Source organism: Mastigoproctus giganteus, chromosome 13, assembly GCF_048544385.1.
Source record: "Mastigoproctus giganteus isolate SK-2022 chromosome 13, ASM4854438v1, whole genome shotgun sequence".
Classification (NCBI taxonomy): domain Eukaryota; kingdom Metazoa; phylum Arthropoda; class Arachnida; order Uropygi; family Thelyphonidae; genus Mastigoproctus; species Mastigoproctus giganteus.
The window spans coordinates 149,855,527-149,878,843 of NC_143587.1; the positions used below are offsets into that span (position 1 = coordinate 149,855,527).

The 23,317-nt window shown below is 39.2% G+C and overlaps 1 protein-coding gene across 2 annotated transcripts in view; it reads right to left on the reverse strand.

Annotated features, from left to right (window-relative positions):
* Positions 1-23,317, reverse strand: part of dom (domino helicase) — an 896,769-nt gene that overhangs the window by 115,495 nt on the left and 757,957 nt on the right. The gene's annotated exons all lie outside the window — the stretch shown is intronic.

The window sequence follows — 23,317 nt, forward strand, 5'->3', positions numbered from 1 at the left end:
GTGAATAAAAGTTGCATATATTATTATTAATCATATGGGCAAGGAAGCCCGAGGCAGTGCCAAGCCCATACTCACTGGATGTGAGCCCCTGGGGTTAATATAACTAACAAGTGAATCCAGAATTGTTTAATTGAATTAGTGCAAAACAGTCTACACACACTTGTATCACGTTAATTTGAAACTATTTTATTTTCTGATTAGAACACAGAATATACAGAATGACACTGTGAGTAGTTTATTCCTGCTTAATTCACTTAACATTTAGAGCTTAAAATATTGTGAATTGTACGAAGAAGAGCAAGCCATTAATTCATAATATTGTTCTGTATTCTATACAGGAACTCCCCGACTTACGTGATACTCGACTTATGGAAATTTCACTTTACATAAGTTTTTGACGGCTGGTGAAAACTTAAAAAAATCGTGGAAATGTATTTTGCATCCCGTAGGAATAAATGGAGGTATTGTGAAAATATCGTAATGTGAACCCAATAACACATTGTTACTAAGCTATTTATCACTCTAAAATGCACTACCCTTTCATCGTTATCATATGTTCCTGTTATAACAGAGGTTTTCAACCGGGGCACTGCAACAACATTCCACGGGTGCCACGTAATTTGGGTTTAAGTTACTTAAACTTATTATTATTTTTTAATTTATATGTTTATTTCATTATAAAAAGGTGTACAGTATCTTTTTAATTTTGTGGTGATCAATAATTGCTTCACTTAGTACCTCTATATAAAGAATAAAATTATATACTGTATATATCACACACACACACACACACACACACACACACACACACACACACACACACACACACACACACACACACACACACACACACACACACACACACACACAGGGTAACTCAAATTTTTTTTGGCTGGTGCAGCATAAGCCTCAGGCTTCCTTGCACCATATGGCTGCTAATAATAATAATAATAATATATATATATACTGTATATATATAATTTGTATTATGAAATGTAATAATTTTTATAATTATATTATTGTAATAAATATCATATAACATACACATTTTTTAATATTTTATATATATATATATATATATATATATATATATATTGAGAAAATTGAGTAGGGATGCCGCAAAATAAAATAAATTACTTAGGGGTGCCGTTATTAAAAAAAAGGTTGAAAACCACTGCGTTATAAGAACCAATTTTGAATGCCTTTGTGATATTTTTCTAAAGCACATTTCTGGAGGTCACGACCATAAAACAATAAAAACAATTTGCACTTTCCAGTTTATTGGGCTTTTCTGTTAGTGAATCTAATTATAAATGGGTAGTAAACTCGATCTTATTGCATTTGTGATAATACCGATAACTATAATTGTGTGGGTTTTTATGTTACGGCATTATGGTGAAATGTGTTCCCCATCACTGAAATCTTCAATCGTATAAAAAACAAATTTTCAGAAACTTCTCTTCATTCCTATTTACATATTACAATGATGAAGGGAAAGCGACCAACGGAAAGTGCAAGTGGTGGTAGTGCCAGGAAATGAAACAAAATTTATTTAAAAATGAAGATAAAAATGATTAAGAAGTACGAAGCAGGACAAAGTTTGTCATCTACTGCAAGGGAATTAGGTCTCACCGCTTCAACAGTGAATACTATTTTAAAGGACAGTGCATGTATAAAAGAACATGTCAAAGGATCAATGCATTTAAAATCAATAGTGATCACAAAACAGCGTTCAGGTGCTATATCGAAGATGGAACAGCTGTTAATAATATCGATGGAAAATCAGATTCAGAAGCGAGTGCCCCTGAGTCTAATGACCATTTAGACAAAAGCAACAAGTATTTATAAAGGTATTAAGGATAAGTACTGTGAACCCCAAACCAAGTTCGTCGCAAGGAATGGGTGGTTTAATAGGTTCAAGCATCGTGCTGGTTTCCACAACATTAAAGTATGTGGTGAAGTTGCAAGTGCCGATTCTGCAGCTGCAGAGAAATTTTGTGATGTGTTGGAAAAAATTATTGATGAAGGCGGCTATTCAACGCAGCAAATTTTTAACGTTGACGAGACTACTCTGTATTCGTAAAAAATGCCGGATTGAACAAATCGGATTGCCAAAGAGCCATTGACCGGATTGCCAAAGAGGAAAAGACAATGCCAGGTTTCAAGGCTTCAAAAGATAGGATCACACTCTTGCTTGGGGCTAATGCAGCGAGAGATTACAGATTAAAACCACTGCTTGTGTACCATTCTGGAAATTCTCGTGCATTTAAGGGCATCATAAAGACACCCTACCCATGCATTTCCGATCGAACCAGAGAGCATGGATAACAATATCTCTCTTCGAGGATTGGTTTAAATGCTGCTCCATTCCTGAGGTTGAAAAATATTGTAAAGACAACGATGTTCCTTTCAAGATTTCGCTTCTATTAGATAATGCTCCAGGACATCCTACACATCTAGATGATTTGAATTTGAACGCGAGAGTCATATTTCTACCGCCAAACACAACTTCACTCATTCAACTTATGGATCAAGGTGTTATTTCAAATTTAAAAGCATACTATTTACGCACGTTTTTTTAGGCATTGTCTGCAGTAGACGATGAGAAAAATTTTACGTTAAGAGACTTTTGTAAATTTTACAAATGCTATCTTAAACATTAATAAAGCCTGGGCGGTAATTACTAAAAGTTGTTTAAATGGCTCATGGAAGAAAATATGCCCACGGCATGTAAAAGGCTTCGAAGGGTTTGAAAAATATGAATTATATGAAGAAGTTACAGATAAGATTGTAAAGGATGCAGAGCTACACTTCAGTTGGAGGTTGATGCCAAAGATGTGGAGGAGTTAATAGAGGAAGAAGAGAAGGAATTATCTAAAGAAGAACTTACATAGATTTGCAGGCAGTGATAGTGAAAGAAGAAAATGATAACGAGGCTCAAGATGAATCAAATAAGGAGGTGAGATCCTTCATCACCAGAGAGATGGCAATGGCATTTCGTGAAATTGCATTGGGAATGGCGAGGCTTGAGAAGATGGATTCTGACAGCAAACGATTCTTAGAAGTTAACAGAGGGGTGAATGATATGCTTGCTTGCTACAAAGAAATCTAGAATGAAAAAAAAAACAAGACCTTGTCCAGTCGTCCATTAATATGTTCTTTCGTAAGGTTGAGTGGCCGACTCCTTCTAAATCTCCACAGCCCTCAACCTCTGCAGCGCCTTACTTATCTGCTGAAGGCGTCAATTCTGGCAATGATGTTCTGTTCGAGAGGTAAAACTTACTGATGTTACGCCTGTCCTCCCCCCTTTTTTTGTAATTTTATAATTTTGAAATTTTTTTTTAAACTGCACGCTTTTATAATTTTTCCTGAGCAAGAGATAAAAAATTGAATAAACATAATAAATAATTCTATTCACATGTTCATCGAACATTTCTTTTTTGATCCAATCAAATCAGCGAGAACAGTTGTGAGTGCTGCACAAGCATGGGGGAAATTCCAACTTACATAGAGTTCCATGGAACACAACCCTTACATAAGTCGGGGAGTTCCTGTAATTGAATTAGAGAATATGAACAGTTCTGATCTATTATGGTAATAAATAAATAAATCTTTATTGCACAGTACTTTCTCTGTAAAAATACTTTTCACCGCTACAAGACAGGGGTTTACAAATTTAGGAGATGAGACAATATTAAAATTAAATTAAAAATCATTAGAAAATTAGTTTGAAAAAAAAAAAAAAAAAAGGATTAAAAATAAAAAAGAATAGAGTTTAAGTATTACAAATCAGTAGTAGTAGTAATGCAAGCATGTGATGCAAGAAAGCAAGTGTATGAGCTTATGTAGAATCAGCAAAAAAAAAAAAACCAATTTCCCACATCCATTCCCTCTAAAAGTTTGTCCAGATCCTCCTTGAATTTATTTAAGCTATCAACTTCCACAACGACAGATGGATGTTTGTTCCAGCAATCAATGACTCGCTGGCTAAAAGCAAATTTCCCCTCAGATAGCTGATAATCTGAATGAAAATTTTGCATCTACATTCACACACGGTGTTATTATTAAGGGAGGAAAATACTGGAAGTTTATCACACTGTAACAGGATGCTTAACGATTTTGTAATAACTGAGAGCAAAGTGAAGGAGAAATTGTTGAAGTTAAACATATGAAAGGCACCTGGGGTAGTAGGATCTATCCAGTTATATTAAAGGAGGTGGCAAAGGAAGTAAGCACACCTTTAGCCATAATTATGAGAAAATCCTTAGACTCAGGGTAAGTCTCCAAGGACTGGAGATGTGCAAATGTATCTCCAATTCAAAAAGGGGATCTAGGGTAATAAACAGACTGGTAATTACACGGGTAATTACAGACCAGTTAGTTTAACTTCCATTCCGAGGAAAATAATGGAGTCACTGGTTAAAGATACATTGCAGGATCATCTAGACTGCAGTAATAATTCAGACACAGCATGGGTTTGTTAAGGGAAAGTGTTGTCTGACAAATTTGATTGGATACTAAGATGTGGTTACAAAGGAACCAGATGCAAAAAATAATTTTGATATCATATATTTGGATTTCAGGAAACCTTTTGACACTGCTGCACATGGAATACTGCTGTACAAATTGGAGAGGTATGGCATTAAGGGTAAGTTGCTACAATGGATGAAGGGATGATTGAGTGGGAGATGACAGAGAGTGGTAATCAATGGACACTGCTCTTCATGGACAAATGTTATTAGTGGAGTCTCCAAAGTTCGGTGTTGGGCCCACTGTTGTTGTTTTGCATATTTATCAAAGATATTGATGAAGGTATATTAGGCTTAATGTCAAAGTTTGCAGATGATACAAGGGTTGGCAGGGTTGTTAATGAAAGTAATGGCAGTGTGTTACTGCAACAGGATTAGAAAATTTGGGCAGATGGGCTGAGAAGTGGCAGCTGAAGTTTAACATTGGCAAAGTACTGCATATAGGTAGAAATAACTCCAGAGAAACGAACCAACTGTGCGTTTCTCTGGAGTTATTTAGGGTGGTAGAAAATGAAAATGATCTGGGAGTAATTGTGCAGTCAGATGCACAATTACTGAATGAAGTTTTCTGATCAATGCAGACAGGCTAGCAGAGCAGGTAATGGGGTATTTTCAATGATATACAGGAATTTTGCTAGTAGGGAAAAGGAAGTGATTATCCCTTTGTATAAGGCAATGGTCAGGCCATGCCTTGAGTATTGCATACAGCTCTGGAGGCCTCATTTTAGGATGTAGAGTTGCTTGAGTGTGTAAAGAGAAGGGCAACAAGATTGGGATGGGAATGAAAGGGTCTTTACCAAGAAAGTCCTGCAAATTACAGCAGCTGGAGACTAGGCACCTGCAAGGTGATTTGATTGAGGTGTATACGGCCTTGAAAGGGTTGAACAAGTGGAATTCTGATGGGATTCCTTTGCTTTATATATGCTGAATATGAACCTGAGGGGATATAAATTCAAATTGAGGAAAAACGGTTGTAGAATAGCTGTGTGGATATTTGCTTTTAGCCAGTGGGTGATTAATTGCTGGAACAAACTTCCATCTGCCATTGTAGTTGATAGCTTAAATAAATTCAAGGAGGAAATGGACAAACTTTTCATGCCAACTAAGAAATATTGTTCAAGATTTAGGCCTAATGGATGTCAGATGAACCAACTAGACATGTGGCAGAGAAGAAAAATGCATGGGATACATATAAATTAACAGGTGAAACAGAAGCCTATGATAGATATAAGCAGACCAGCTTATATCTATCATATAAAGGCAGATTACGAGAAATCTTTGGCAAAGGATGCAAAGGAAGACAGCAAAGAGTTCTTTACTTATGTAAACTGTAGAAGGAAGGGGATGAATCAGATTGGTCCACTTGATATCGATGGTTCAGCTGTTGATCATCCTGCTCAGGTAGCTAACAAACTAAATGAATATTTTGCATCTACATTCACACATGAGCAGTTATTCACGTAGGGGAATGCCAGAGGTGTATTAAACTCTGGTAGTAAGCTAGATAATCTTGTAATAACTGAGACTAAAGTGGAGGAGAAATTGTTGAAGAAAACATAAGAAAGGCACCTGGGGTGGATGGCATCTATCCAGTTATATTAAAGGAGGCAGCAAAGGAAGTAAGCAAACCATTAGCCAGAATTATGAGAGCTTCCTTGGACTCAGGGGAGATACCAATAGACTGGAAATGTGTAAATGTGACCCCAATCAATAAAGGAGGATCAAAGGGAGACACAGGTAATTACAGACCTGTTAGTTTAACTTCTGTTCCAGGGAAATTAATGGAGGCACTGGTTAAAGAAGCATTGCAAGATCATCTAGACAAGACTTCAGTTACAGCTCGGACACAGCATGGGTTTGCTAAAGGGAAGTCTTCTCTGACCAATTTGATTGATTACCATGACGTAGTAACAAAGGAACTGGGATTGAAGTGAAAAGAGACAGTACGTCAAACGAGGCCATGAGTGGATCATCTGAGATGATTAAATCATGGCATGGCCTTATTTGACGTGGATCATCTGAGATGATCAATTCATGGCCTCGTTTGACGTAGTGTCTCTTTTCACTTCAATCCCAGTCGAACTGTCCATCGCTTTGGCCAAGGTACTTCTGAACGGCAACCAAACCCCGAGCAACAGATCTTCTCTAACTTCCAAGAACATTTGCACCACCCCCTTAGATTACGCTTGACTGTTGGGACTGTCACTTTCGATGACTCCATTTACCAACAAATACACGGTACAGCCACGGGTTCCCCAGTTAGTTCAGTTACAGCAAATATCGCAATGGAGGAGCTGGAGAATCGGGCATTTGTGGGTTTGTCAGATCCCATTGCCTTTTGGTGTCGCTACATGGATGATGTGTTTGTAGTCATTTCTCGAGGGTCAGGCAACTGACTTTTGCACCACCTTAACTCTCTGTCACCATTCATTCAATTCACCATCGAACTGGAGTCAGACAATACTCTTCTTTTCTTGGATACCCTTGTCCAGCACGAGGGGGATGTCTTTAAAGACACCAGTCTATCGCAAGCCGATGCATGCTGGCCAGCTCACCAACTACCGATCAGCACACGCATGCAGCCATCTTCTCAGCACGGTGCGAGCCCTACTAACTCGTGCCTGGACCCACTCTAGTTCTGTGGATGAGAGGTACACTGAGATTACTAGGGTTAAGACAGATCTGGCAAGGTGCAGCTACCCCACCAATGCCCTAGATAGGTGTGACTTACAGGCCCACAACCACGTAGTGACCCATAGGACCACGCACAGTAATGACTCCGCCTCGACCACCTTTATCCCATTCTACCTGAACCTATCACAACAAATTTCTAGGGTCTTAAAGGCTCTCATGGAATAAAGTGCTTACAACTCCTGGACAAGAAATTGCGATCCCTTGCCTCGAGGGTTAAGTCATCAGTCCCCCCACCTCATTGCAGAGTGGATTAGTCTACCGTATTTCCTGCTGTGACTGCAGTGGCTGCTACATTGGGGAAACCAGAAGGAGATTCAGTAGTTGTGTCTCCGAACACGAGAAAGCTATTCATTTAGCCATTGCTGAGCACTTCTGGTCAACCCAGCACAACATCGATCCCGTCATTACTGTTGCCGCATCTGGCTGGAATTGCTGCACATCTCGTGCTGTAGCGGTTCCTTTAACATAACCGGAACAGAGGATGTCGTGTCCATCCCATTACTGAGCCGACCATCCTCTTGGCTGACAAACGGCATTTACAACATTCCCAGGCATTCCCAGCTACAACTGCAAGCATTCCTTTCAAGGGAAATTGCGATCCCTTGCCTCGAGGGTTAAGTCATCAGTTCCCCCCCCCCATTGCAGAGTAGATTAGTCTACCGTATTTCCTGCTGTGACTGCAATGGCTGCTACATTGGGGGAAACCAGAAGGAGATTCAGTAGTTGTGTCTCCGAACACAAGAAAGCTATTCATTTAGCCATTGCTGAGCACTTCTGGTCAACCCAGCACAACATCGATGCATGCCACGATGTCGTAATTACTGATCGATCCTGCCATTACTGTTGCCGCATCTGGCTGAAATTGCTGCACATCTCGTGCTGTAGCGGTTCCTTTAACATAACCAGAACAGAGGATGTTGTGTCCATCCCGTTACAGAGCCGACCATCATCCTCTTGGCTGACAAATGGCATTTACAACATTCCTAGCTACAACTGCAAGCATTCCTTTCTAACAGCTAATTGTTACCTGCACCTGTACCACACAGTTCATCATATATGACTGCCATTGCACGCACATGACATTCTGTATTTTTGCATTAACGGTCACAACTGATGAAGGACGTCCCCTATCTGAAAGCTAGGTATTACTATATTGTATTTTTACTATTATTATTATTATTATTATTATTATTAGCCATATGGTGCAAGGAAGCCTGAGGCTTATGCTGCAACAGCCAAAAAAAAAAAAAAAAAAAAAAAAAATTCCCGCATTACCCTGAGAGAGAGAGAGAGAGAGAGAGAGAGAGAGAGAGAGAGAGAGAATGAGAGAATGTCAGAAGTAGAAAGGAATCACCAAGAAAGCAAGAAGAGAAGAATGATGATATCCAGCTCAGGATTCTGGGTTTGCCAAGCCAATACTCACCAGATGTGAGCCCCTCAACATCTGGTGAGTATGGGCTTGGCAAACCCAGGATCCTGAGCTGGATATCATTATTCTTCTCTTCTTGCTTTCTTGGTGATTCCCTTCTGCTTCTGACACACTCTCTCTCTCTCATAGTATGCATTAAACATATTTTTACCAGCAACCTTTTATTTTATTTTCATTTTGCTCTGTGGCACAATCCTTTATTGAAAGCAAAGTTCAATTGACCAACACCTCAAATTCATCAAATTTATTTACCAAACACCTAGCACTGGTGTACACACAAGTATACATGCATCTGTCCCTATTCTTAGCAACCCTAACACAGCCCATGTATTTCCTTGTTCCGCAATGACTCCCAGCAGTCTCTGATATCCCCCGCACTTTTTCCAGGCAGCTGCTCATTTCAATTGAAGCAGTGCAAGAATCACTCTCACCTCTGCCAGCGGTTACTGTTAATCTATTAGTCCATGTACCCCACCACCCTAAGCTAGCAGTTTTCTGACCTACCTAACACTGTCTTGATAGAATCAGCAAATATTCTTGCACCCTTTCTATTTAAGTGTATCCCATCCCAGTAGAAGCAGTCTCTCCTGTTAACAAGCACAGACAAGGCTGAGGAAAATTCTACCTCGTCAGCCTTGCACAATCTCTCTCTCCAGGGCTGAATTGATTGACAAGGCTCTCATCATATACCCCCTCTTATCGTGTCTGAGCAGAATTGCAGACACTTTCAATTTCAACCCTAACTCATGGCTTTTTTTCAATGTTGACCTGTACTTGTTAAGTAATTCTGCCACTCTCCTACTCTTAATATCATTAGTGCCAACTAATGATATTAAGAGACAACAATATCACTTTTGCGCCCTTAAAAGATGATATCTGCACAACGTCATCAACCTTTGCCCCTAGCAGACATACCCATTACTGAACAATGACAAGTAACTGCTACTGCCAACTTAATTTCAGTCTGTGTGATATTTTCTTCAGATTCTGAATTTTTCTTAGTCATAAAAGATACTAGCATACTTTGATTCAAATCAGTAATGTTAGATTTGTGCTTAGAAGAAGCTTCATTTTGAGCAAAATTGTAGCGTTTACAGAAAGTATCCTCACTATTATTTGTGCTTTCTGTAGCCACAAATACTTCTTCTTCCAATCTTCTTTGTACTTACGGTGACAATCGTATGAAGGCTTCCACTTTGGCATTTTAAAAAAGGGTTATCCAGCAATTTTAAAAAGCTTGCACTCCTAGCAACATGCATGTAAAGGCAGTCATTGTGCCAATGATGAATTCAGACAAAGTGTGGCTGTGTGCTGCAGTGCTGGCCGCCAGTCTCTTTGTTCGACTGAATGAGTTCTAGAATGGACTGCTGACAGAGTGGTAGCATTTTTCTTATTTAAGTAAATAACACATATTTCCAATAAAAAGGCCAAAATTATAGATATAGCCAAAACAGAAAACTCGTGGCTAAAGATGTTGGAAAAAGGGCCCAATTCAACAATTTTATGGCAAAACTAGCAACTGACGAAAATATGGCAAAAATTCACGAGTCCATGAATCCATACTGACAGGTGAAAAAAATGCAGGCTGGTGGTGGCAGCAGTGTAATGGCATGGGAATTACTGTGGTGTACATTGGGCCCCTAAATACCAATGGAGAAGCATTTTTAGATGCCACAGAAATTCTTCCATTTAGAAATCATTCCAAAAAAGCATATCCGCCTGTAAGAGAATAATGCATGTCACAATAATAAACTCATACACCAACCATTTAAATTGAATTAAGAAATTTAAGAACATTTTAATACTGTAAAATAAAACATAGTACAATCTATTTACAATAAATATAAAACTTAAAATGGATTAAAATAAATATATAAAAATTAATATGTAAAACAATTAAAATATAGGATAAAAGCGCTAAACCTAGACTGTAGCTTTTGAAAGCATCCACTTCCTTTCTCAACAGTATGATAAAACTTACACAACACATTCTTAAATAGCAGGCTCATGGCACTTCCACATGTGGTTTGACCGGCGCATGGGCGGTACTGGTACTCCCTTCATGCGTATTAGAATCAGAAAAGGCTCGGGAGCGCGGAAAGCAAAACTGTTCATCCTTACTGAGGACCACAGCCTCAAAGAGGGGATGCATACGCATACCCCTGACTCTGTTAATAGTATTATTGTCTGATGAACAGATTCGCAAGCTCTCGAGCTACTTGCGGTTCCAGAACCCATGCACCAGGTCGATGATGCTGCTTCTCCCAAAAAATGTTCAGCCACAGCAGACTTTCCATAATCTGTGGCTTTTATGGCATTCATGTGTTCCCCCAGACGATCCTTAAATCACCGCCTAGTTTCACCCACAATCTGGGCACTTTATCACATATACGACCCCACTACTGAAATCATTTGTTACAGGGTCCTTAACCTGGGACACCACCGTGTGCAACCTATGCCCTGGCAGCTGCACACAGCATGTCTGGCATTCACGAAGCACTCTTGCTATACGCTCAGTAAGGCCCGGATAGTAGGGAATGTATGCGGTGGCAACTGGCACAAACAGTTCACTTTGCCTGGGAATCACCCCTCATATATTTGTCCATGACCCTCTGGGGGTAGTCACATTTCTTATGGTCTGCTGTGGGAATCTACCCTATCTAATTATGACTTAGTGACGCTGTTCTTATGTTGCATAGTTTGCGCCGAACTATAGTGAGTGTATTGGCTCTGCAAAAGTCTTTTAAACACTGTTGTTTTAAGCTTAAGTCTTGTTCTAGAGACCAATACATCTAGAAATTGGAGGATACCAGCTGCTTCCACCTCTGAGGTGAACTGTATAAATTGGGAAAAGCTGTTAAGCAAATGAAGTACTTCATCACCTCTCCCCTTCTGAATAATGGTGAACGTGTCATCTACATATCTTTTCCATTTGCGCATGGGGAACTCTAACCCATCGAAGGTCCTGTTTTCCAGTTCCTCCATGGCCAAATTCGCTACTATGGTGCTAATGGGAGAACCCATGGCTGTGCCATGAACCTGCTTATACATAACTCCTTGGTACACCATAGTGGTGCTAGAAAGGCAAAGTTCCAGACCGGAGCAAATATCCTCCACATTTAAATAAGACCTACTACTTAAAGTATCATCTCTGTATAAAGCCATTCTTACACACTGTACCCCATGAGAAATGGGAATGCATGTAAATAATGATACTACATCAAAGGATATCATAATTTCACTTCCTTCTATAGTTTGATCCTTCACAAAACTCACAAAATCCTTACTAACCTTGACAGTGAAAATAGAGTGTCCTACTGTAGGGGCAATCAACTTAGCTAAAAATCTAGACAAAGCGTAAATGGGACTTCCAATAAAAGATACAATAGGTCTGAGTGGGACTCCCACTTTATGTATTTTTGGAAGACCATAGAATCTGGGAAGCTGACATCCCGTTGCATGCAAAGACCAAAATACCTCTTTGGTGATCTTCCCCGCTTTTAGCCAATGCTGCGCAACTTTATTAACATGTCGTTCTAGGTTAACCAGTGGATTTCTTCGGGTAACCCTATATGTAGAACTGTCCTGTAAGAGTTCCAAAGCTTTTTAAAGATAATCCTCCTTATCTAAAACTACAGTCGATCTACCTTTATCAGCTGGCTAACCTAGAACGACATGTTAATAAAGTTGCGCAGCATTGGCTAAAAGCGGGGAAGATCACCAAAGAGGTATTTTGGTCTTTGCATGCAACGGGATGTCAGCTTCCCAGATTCTATGGTCTTCCAAAAATACATAAAGTGGGGGTCCCACTCAGACCTATTGTATCTTTTATTGGAAGTCCCACTTACGCTTTGTCTAGATTTTCAGCTAAGTTGATTGCCCCTACAGTAGGACACTATTTTCAGTGTCAAGGATAGTAAGGATTTTGTGAGTTTTGTGAAGGATCAACCTATAGAAGGAAGTGAAATTATGATATCCTTTGATGTAGTATCATTATTTACATGCATTCCCATTTCTCATGGGGTACAGTGTGTAAGAATGGCTTTAGTAAGAGATGATACTTTAAGTAGTAGGTCTCATTTAAATGTGGAGGATATTTGCTCCAGTGTGGAACTTTGCCTTTCTAGCACCACTATGGTGTACCAAGGAGTTATGTATAAGCAGGTTCATGGCACAGCCATGGGTTCTCCCATAAGTGCCATAGTAGCAAATGGAGGAACTGGAAAACAGGATCTTTGATGGGTTCGAGTTCCCCATGTGCAAATGGAAAAGATATGTAGATGACATGTTCACCATTATTCAGAAGGGGAGAGAGGATGAAGTATTTCATTTGCTTAACAGCTTCTCCAAATTTATCCAGTTCACCTCAGAGGTGGAAGCAGCTGGTACCCTCCCATTTCTAGATGTATTGGTCTCTAGAACAGGACTTAGCTTAAAACAATGGTGTTTAAAAAACCTATGTGCTGGAGCCAATACACTCACTATAGTTCGGCGCAAACTATGCAACATAAGAACAGCATCGCTAAGTCATTATTAGATAGGGTAGAGTCCCACTGCAGTACCTCTGAGGATAGAGAAAAGGAAATTAGATGAGTCACAGCAGACCTTAAGAAATGTGACTACCCCCAGAGGATCATGGACAAATATATAACAGGGGTGATGCCCAGGCAAAGTGAACCGTTTGTACCAGTTGCCATTGCATACATTCCCTACTATCCGGGCCTTACTGAACATATAACAAGAGTGCTTCGTGAATGCCAGACAGGCTGTGTGCAGCTGCCAGGGCATAGGTTGCACACGGTGGTGTCCCAGGTTAAGGACCCTATAATGAATGATTTCAGTAGTGGGGTCGTATATGTGATAAAGTGCCCGGATTGTGGGTGAAACTAGACGGCGATTTATGACATGAATGCCATAAACCACATGTGGAAGTGCCACGAGCCTGCTATTAAAGGATGTGTTGTGTAAGTTTTAACTTACTGTTGAGAAAGGAAGCGGATGCTTCCGAAAGCTACAGTCTAGTTTTAGCACTTTATCCTATATTTTAATTGTTTTACATATTTATTTTAATCCATTTTAAGTTTTATATTTATTGTAAATAGATTGTTCGTCCTATATTTTATTTTACAGTATTAAAATTTTCTTAATTCAATTTAAACGGTTGGTGTATGAGTTTATTATTGTGACATGAGTTTTCCCAACCTCAGAGGCCTGTTTGAGATAAAGGATAATGCACCTTGTCATAAGGCCAATATCACACAGAACTGGGTCCAGGAAGAAGAGCATGAAGTCAGCTTACTGCAGTGGTCTCTCAAATGGATTGATATCAGGTGATTTGGGATAAACATATTTTGTCCAGTATGTAGGAATAAATTGTGTGAGCTCTTTAAAGTAGAGATCAGAAACCGGTTTGCAACAACTTGGGAAGCAACTGAGTCAACATGGACCAGCATCCTTGTGGCATGTTTTTGACACGTGCTTAATCCATGCCACAAATCAGTCTGTTCTAAAGGTTAAAGAGGGAGTTACTCATATTAGGTAGGTGAACTAATAAACTGGCCATTCAGTGTATATACACTATCAATTCCAGGAGCCATAGTTGCTTTTAGGTTAGAAAGTTTATCTAATAAACAAGATATTTTGAATATCTCTAATTTCATGCTTCCCAGCTTCACTCTCACATTTTATCCTTACACAGTTTCTCTTTATTATAAGGTCGCAACAAACTAATATTTGAAAGGTGTTTATTCTGAACTCATCAAATAATACAGGGTATCTATAAATTATTCACTTGCTTATAAAGAATGATTAAAATTTTATTGTAATAGATATTGTAAAATTGTTTACAGCACTAAATAGAGCAAATCAAAGAATTATCTTCATCAAAATTTCTTGTCACACTAATGCACTTCAGTAAACTTCCACATGGCTATCTTTGGTAGCATGCAGAATGTCAAGATGGTATCCGATTATTCTAAGTGTTTTGAAGCAACCCTTGGGAACTTGCTGTCTGTTCAATCTGGTCTTTTAACTCTGTGGCACTGTTAACTTTACACCTTGTCCTTTACATTTGGTCCTCGAGGTTGTCGCAGACATTCTCTCAGATATGCCAGACAAGCTGTACTTGCTACCTGAGAGTCTAAAACGCTGCTGGAACTGATATTCGGGTGACACTCAAGCCAAGTGGACCCAACTTCGGCGAAGTCCGAATGGTCTCTGACTGCCAAATCTTCTGCTTGCACCTTCATGATGGTGGGACTGTTAGTAATCCTGGGTATAACCTCCATGCACAAGCACACTGTGCTTGTGCATGGAGGTTATACCCAGGTATGAACCAGCGCAAGCAGGGGTCGAGGAGTGGCGCCCACACCACATGGAGGAATGCCATCCCTCTGTGTTACCAAACAATACTAGGTGGTAGATGACTCTCATCAAACAGTGCAATACCACCACTTTGCTTATTGGAGGCTTGAAGTGGTGGAACCCATGTTTAGTCTCTAGAGCTAAGTTCCGGTCAGCCCTTCCCCATCTCTTCCATCATGCAGTATGATTGATGACTTTTGAGGCTATGATGAACATCGTGGCGAGATCCACTATTCCTTACATTTTGAGGGTACAGCTCTAAAACGGTGTTTGCAGGCCGGCTGCTAGTTAGTACACCGGACCGAACCTATTGATAACTCTCTAGGAGGCTTCCGGATCAGCTAGCGTATAATCTTGCTACCATTGGGGGGCATTGTCGAGACCATGTTATGTCAAGGATCTGGGTATATTCTTACCATGTGTACATATCCAAAAATTTCATTACTTCATACAGCATGTCCCACCCACTTTTTCTTACTATTGAATACATCATGAATTGTCAAACTAATAGAGCAAGCTTATCTGCGAAAGATTTAAACCTCCAAAAGACTTCCTAATTGATTTCACAAATATACATCTTCTCAATTCTAAACTCAACGATATCCATTTCCACTTGCAGCCTGCCAAACCCCATGTACTTTTTCTGACAGAATCTCAGTTATCGGTTGACTCAACTACTGCTCATCTCAGATGCCCAAATTACTTGCTGTATGATTCCTTTCGTCTCAAAGGTGGTACTTGTGTATATGTCCGTTCTGATATTCCCTGTCAGAGACTTGGTAATTTTGAATCTCTTCTTTTCGATCTTCTCTGGCTTAAAATCTCTCTACCTCATTCTGTCAAATTCATCTGTTGTCTCTACCGTTCTCCCAACTCCACTAATCACTTGGAGCTTTTTGACTTCCTCTCTCTTTGCAACTTGATTTTCTCCAGTCCAACTTTCCTAACAGTGAGGTAATTTTCCTTGGTGATTTTAATGTTCAGAACTCTGGCTAGCTTCTGTTTTCTAGTCACACTGACCCAGCTGGTCGAGATGCTGAGGCCTTTGCAATTACGAATGACCTTGCAAAGATTATTCATTTACATACAAGAATACTGGACAATCCTAATCACACAGCCAACACGCTCGATCTTTTTCTCACAAACAACCCTTCTAAGTATACGGTCGAAGTGAGAGGTCCTTTAGGCACTCCAGATCATAACTTGGTGATTATCTCTTGTCCAATGGAACCTTTATCTCACGGCTATTCCCACCATGTGTTGTTTGGCATTATGAGAATACAAAATGAGTTGACCTGCGAGATTTCTTTTCCCTGGTCGGATTACTGTTTCAAAACTTCTGATGTCAATGTTTGCTCAGATCATGTCAGTGAAATTATTCTTGTAGGAATGGAATCCTTTATCCCACACTCCACTTTAAAATCTCGTCCTTTATCTAAACCTTGGTTTTCCAATAAATGTACTAAGGCTGTTTGAGAGAAAAACGTTACATATTGTAATTGGCTTGTTTCTAATTCTTCAGTTTCATTTTCTTCCTACACCAAAGCTCGCAACAATTGTAAAGCAGTTATTAATCAGTCCAAACTAGAGTTTGAACAGGCAAAGAGTAGAAAACTTGCTTCTTGCCCTAATGGTAGCCGAGCATTCTGGTCTCTTGCTAAAGCTATTGGCCACAAATTTTGCTCATCTCTGCTCCCACCTCTATCCAATCCAGATGGTTCTGTTGTCACTTCAGCCAAGGATAAAACTGACCTGCTAGCATTCCATTTTTTCTTCCAACTCATGTATTAATGATCTTGGTAAAAACACCTCCCACCATTCCCAACACCTCTATTCAATGCCTCTTGTGGTCTTCCATAAAAAGAATGTCAGAAGGATTTTGAAGAATCTTAATGCTAAGAAAGCTCCAGGTCCTGATAGTATTTCTCCACTTGTTCTCAAAACCTGTGCTCCTGAACTTACTCCTATTCTTTGCAGCCTTTTGCCACTTTCTTATTCCAAAGGTTTTTTTTTCCTTCTGCTTGGAAATTTGCTCATATCCAGCCAGTTCCTAAAAAGGGTGACAAATCCCTCCCATTGCAATTACTTCTACTCTTTCTAAAGTAATGGAGAAATCAATTAAGTGCTAACTCTTAAACTACCTAGAAACCTTCTGTCTGATCAACGATTGCCAGTATGGATTCCATCAGTGACGATCTACTGGTGATATTCTGTCTTATGTTACCCATTTATGAACTAACTCAATGGAAAGGTTCGGTGAAACACAAGCAGTTGCTCTTGACATCTCAATGGTTTTCAATCATGTTTGGCATAAAGGTCTTCTAAACAAACTTCCATCTTATGGTTTGCCAACTGTTTTTTTGTAATTGGTTATCCAGTTTTCTCTCTGGTCGCTCACAGAGGGTGATGATAGATGGCTCTCTGTCTTCTAACTTCTCCACTAATGCCGGTGTCCCCCAAGGTTCAGTTCTTTCCCTCACTCTTTTCCTCTTGTATATTAATGACCTTCTTCCATTGACTGAAAATCCTATCCATAGTTTTGCCGATGATAGCACATTGCATTCCACTTTCCATTTTGAGAAACATTGCCCTGCTCAATCAGCTTCAACTTCTTGAGAATCTGCTACCAATTCTTTAAATGTGGATATTCAGGTAATTCTCCAGTGGGGCAAAGACAACTTAGTTGATTTCAATCCTTGAAAAACTCAGTCTTGTCTTATATCTCGCAAAAAGGATTCTTCTGCTCCTATGCTTATCTTTGGTGACACTCCGATTTCTAGGCAAAATGATATACAGTGAAACTTCTCCTAACGGACACCTCCCGTTAACGGACATCTCTCTACAACGGACATTTTCAAATTCCCCAACTCACCTCTATTGGTTTTAACGTGTTTGCAGCTTCTGTCTAGCAGACATTCTCTGTAACGGATGCGGACAGGCAATCTGCACTGTTTCGTTTAGATTAGCATTTAATTTGATCTCCCCATAACGGACAGCGGGCGAGCTCATGGCCCTTTTTCTAGGAACGTTTTTTCCACGTATTGCCTCAATCGTGTGTTTATTTTCTATTTCTGATTCTCTGAATTTTATCAAGGTTTACGTCGCGGTTCTAAACCGTTTTTCAAGAATTTTAAGGCACGTGTAAAACTTCTGATGAAGTTGGTGTGTTCAGGGGAGGGGGGAATATGGTCGGCCTTTCGTCTTTTCAGTTTTGTTCAGTGTCGTGTGAAGTGCACAATGTCTTCTCGTAAACATTTAACTTTAAAAGATAAAGTCGAACTGATTAATGCGTATGATTGGCAAAAAATAGTGTTCGCAATCTCGCTGCAAAATTCAAAATCAGGAAGACGCAGGTAAGCGACATCCTAAAGAAAAAAAATGAACTGCTCAAACAATTTGGGCAACACGGAAATGATCAGGTTCAAAAATCATTCCCGAAAACTGTTGGACTTCAAATTGACAATGCTACGTACGAGTGGTTTTGTCGCGCACGTGCTAAAAAAAATTCCCATTAATGGGCCTATTATTAGGGAAAAGGCTTTGGAGGTTGCGAAATCTATGGGAGTAAATGAGTTCAAAGTTTCTGTGGGATGGCTAGACAAGTTCAAAACTCGGCATTAAATTTCTTGGAAAACCGTAAGTGATGAAGGTGAATCTGTTGATATTGGGATTGTAACAGAGTGGACCATCAAATTGGAAGATTTATGTCGTGATTTTGAAGCTAAGGATCTTTACAACTGTGACGATATCACAGGGTTGTTTTTTAAAGCTCTTCCTGAAAAAACAATGAGTCTAAAAAACGAAAAGTGCCAGTGCGGAAAAATTTCTAAGGAACGCTTGACTGTACTATTGTGTACAAATATGCTGGGAGACTTTGAACAACCTCTTGTTATAGGAAAACCACAAAATCCTCGTTGTTTCAAGGGCATAAAGTTGAATCTTTTGAATGTTGACTGGAAGTCTAATAAAAAAAGCGTGGATGACACGAGATATCATGAGCGAATGGATAAGTCACTTTAACCAAAACATGATTCGTTAAAACAGAAAAATTATTCTTTTCATGGATAATGCTGCATCTCAACCCGCATATTGAATTGTCCAACATTCAAATCGTTTTTCTGCCACCAAACACATCTCCAGAGTGTCAGCCCTTGGATCAAGGGATAATAAAAAATTTTAAACTTCACTACAGAAAACTTGTTTTAAGACATCTCATTGCAAACATGAACAATGTAACATGTGCGAGTGACTTTGCAAATAAACTCAGCATCCTAGATGCGATTCAATGGATTTCTTCTTCAGTAAACGCAATTAGAAAACAAACTGTCGTGAACTGTTTTGTAAAGTCTGGCTTCCCAAACGCAAAAATTGAAGTTGTGAACAGCAATGTGGAGCACCAAGAAGAACAAGAACCTCAACATCTATTGATAATGTACGATACTTCAGCTACAAAGTGACCCTGGCTACAAAGGTATAGACTCGAACCTCACTACAGAAGATGGTGCTCTAGATATCAACAACATTATCATCGATATTTTTCAAGAAGTTCCTCATGAGGATGAAGAAATGGAAGGAGGTCATTCTGTCAAAGAACATATTAACGACGAACCACCGATGAAAATGGAAGAAGCGCTGATACAAATCAATCGTATAAAAATGTTTTTCGGTGCTGAAGAAGATACTGAAGGATTTTCGATGGTTTCTTCACTCCAAACAAATGTTGAAAACAAAATTATCAGCCGGAAGAAGGTGCAGAAGAAAATAAGTGATTACTATATGTATTTTTCTTAAGATAAAGTCATAATATGCATAGCACAATTGTATGTATATAGCACAATTGTATGTATATTATTTACAAAAATATTGTGCAAAATCTGTATATAATTTAATTTAATTTTACATTAAACGTTTAACGATTTTTCTTTATCCCTTGTGTATGTAATTGTATATTATTTACAAAAATATTGTTCAAAATCTGTATATATTTTAATTTAATTTTACATTAAACGTTTAACGATTTTTCTTTCTTTCTTTCTTTTTTTTTTCTCCCTCAGACTTCTTGTTAGCAGACACTTCTCTCTAATGGACACATTTTTGTTCCCCATGGCTGTCCGTTAAAGGGAAGTTTCACTGTATCTCTTTTGGGGATTACCCCTGACTTCTAATCTCTCTTGGCACAAGCACATTACAAATATTGTTTACTCTGCATCTAAAAAACTTGGTTTTCTCTTTCACTCTCGGCGTTACTTTTCTTCCAAACAGCTGTTCACTCTGTATAAATAGAGAATCCGCCCTACCGTGGAATATTGTTCTGGTGTGGTGCCCCAAAAAACCTCTCTGAGGCTTCTTGGTTCCATTCAGAAGAGGGCAGTTAGGTTAATTAATGATTCATCTCTAACAGAGTCTCTCCACCCGCTGTCTCATAGACGTGCTGTTACTGCTGCATGCCTCTTCTACAGATATTTACATGGACACTTTTCTTCTGAATTGGTTTCTATAATTTCCGCTCTCTCTCTTTCAAAACAGTCTGAACACGTGCAGCCACCAGCAACATCTATTTACTGTCCAGCTTCAAACTCACAGAACCAACTTTTCATCTACCTTGTTTATTCATTCAACTGCCATTTTCTGGAACAACCTTTCTGCATACGTATTTCCTGAAAATTACAGTCTACAGAAATTCAAGTCAAATATCTTCTTTCACCTTCTCAACCTCCAACCCAAGCATGGTACTAAGTACTATTGGTTCTAATACCTCTTGCGTTTGGGGTTTACATAAAAAAAAAAAAAAACATAGCTTCATACAAAGAAATCCACAGGTGTGGCATTCAGGGCATGAAGAAATCGTGGATTGGGGCCATTCATCCAATCCATTCTTAGGAAATTGTTTATTGAGAAAATCATGTAAATGCAAACATCAGTGTGGTGATGCCCCTTGTTGCTAAATTACATGATATGCTTGAATTGTATGCTGCACCTGGGCTGGAAGATACACAGCTAAATAGAACATATTTGGCTGTGTATCTTCCAGCCGAGGTGCAGCATATAATTTGAGCATATCAGGTAATTTCGGAGTTCACAGTGTTTTTGTGGAAGAAAAAGGCCCAATCACATGGTGGAAGGACAGTGTGCATTACATGTTTACCTTGAGACTATCATGCTCGTGTTCATGAACTTTTTCCAGAAAGAAACAACATTTTCCAGGAAGTGCTCATCTCCATCTATGTGGTTGAGAACATGAACAGTGTTCACTGTTCGGTTGTGCGGCTTAATTTTCTGGGCAATTTGTAAGCATAAAGTTTCAATCTTTTGTGAACCACCCTGAGCAATGTTGCTCACAGTATTTGAAGCCACAAGCTTGTCTACATTAAAGGATTTATAGGACTTCGCATAAACAATTCCTGAATGTCTGATTTGTTATTTGGTTTTTTGGGAGCATTAGCAACTAAGGCCATACTGCTCCGGGAATATGTGGTGGTCATTCCCTTGACCTTTCCGCATCCTCCGTATTTGGTGGTGACAGGCTCGAACCCCGGTCTAGTCAAGAAGCATGTGCTACGCACTGCTGCTCCTTCCCACCTGGCCACGGAGGCGCCCCCGAATGTCTGAAACCTTATCTGCAGATACACTAGGCCTACCTGCAAATTTTTGGTGTAGCACACTGCCAGTTTCTTGAAACTGTTTCAACTACTGCCTCACTGATTGTTCCATAAGTGCATCTTAATAGAATTCTTTTTGAAAACATCTGAAGATTTGCTGTCCCACAGCCGCAACATGTACATTGCTTTCTCCTGCACTGTTGCTATTTTAATGCTGTACACACTGTCACCATGCTCGCTGAGATCAAGGCTGCCAAATGCAAAAGAAAAAACTCAATGAGTTGCTTTGATAACTGCAGCAAACCATTTTAAATACCTATCACAATAAAATTTTAATCGAGTTCATAATCAGGTGAATAATTTATACACATCTTGTATATTTAATATCAATTCGTTCCATACCATTACTATATCTAAAGATTATGGTGATAGTTATTTGTAATTGAAGTTGTAAAATTATACCATTCAAACTACCACCTCTGATAGATCCCAACAGTTCTACTGCATTCTTATATAAAGATATAAAGAAGGGCAACTTCGGTGAGAGCAACGAAGGGGTCCTGTTACCAAGAAAGGCTGAAGTTTTGCATCTTGAGACTAGGCATATGTGAGGTTATCTATTTGAATTGTATATAGCATCCAAATTTTAATTGATTTTTGCACTGATGATCTCGGTAAGCCACCTCCTACAATACAAAAGACTCCATTCAATATCATTGTGGTCTTCCAATAGAAATATTCAGTGAAAGTCAAGCAATTACTCTTGACATTTCTAATGCATTAGCATTAGTAGAGGTATATGATGCAAGAAAGCAACCTTATACAGCATCAGCCAAAAAAAAAATCCCACTTCGCAAGTCCATTTGCTCTAAAAGTTTGTTCAGTCCTTCCTTGAATTTATTTAAGCCATCAATCTCCACAACAACAAGTGGAAGTTTGTTCCAGCAATCAACTACCTGCAGGTAGTTGATTGCTGGAACAAATTTCTGCACATCTATTCAACAACTGTCTTTTCTCAATTGGAATTTATGCCCTCTCGGGCAATTATTCTGAGCAAGAGGAAGAATCCCATCAGAATTGAGCCTGCTCAACCCATTCAAGGCATTATACAATTCAAATAGATAACCTCACATATGCCTAGTCTCAAGATGCAAAACTTCAGCCTTTCTTGGTAACAGGACCCCTTCGTTGCTCTCACCGAAGTTGCCCTTCTTTGTACTCGTTCTAGCAACTCTACATAATTCCTAAAATGAGACCTCCAGACCTGTATGCAGTACTCCACACTTGGCCAGACCAGTGCCTTATACAAAGGGATAATTACCTCCTTTTCTCTACTAGCAAAATTCCTGTATATCATTCACAAGACCCCATGAACTGCTCTGGCAGTCTGTCTGCACTGCTCAGAAAACTTCATATCTGATTGTACAATTACTCTCAGATCTTTTTCATTTTCTACCACCCTAAGTGTAGTACCACACAGTTGGTGCATTTCTCTGTAGTTATTTCTACCCATATGCAGTACTTTGCATTTACCAATATTAAACTTCAGTTGCCACTTCTCAGCCCATCTGCCCAAATTTTCTAATCCTGTTGCAGTTGCACACTGCCATTACTGTCCTTAACAACCTTGCCAACCATTGTATCATCTGAAAACTTCACCATTAAGCCTGATATACCTTCATCAATATCATTGATAAATATAC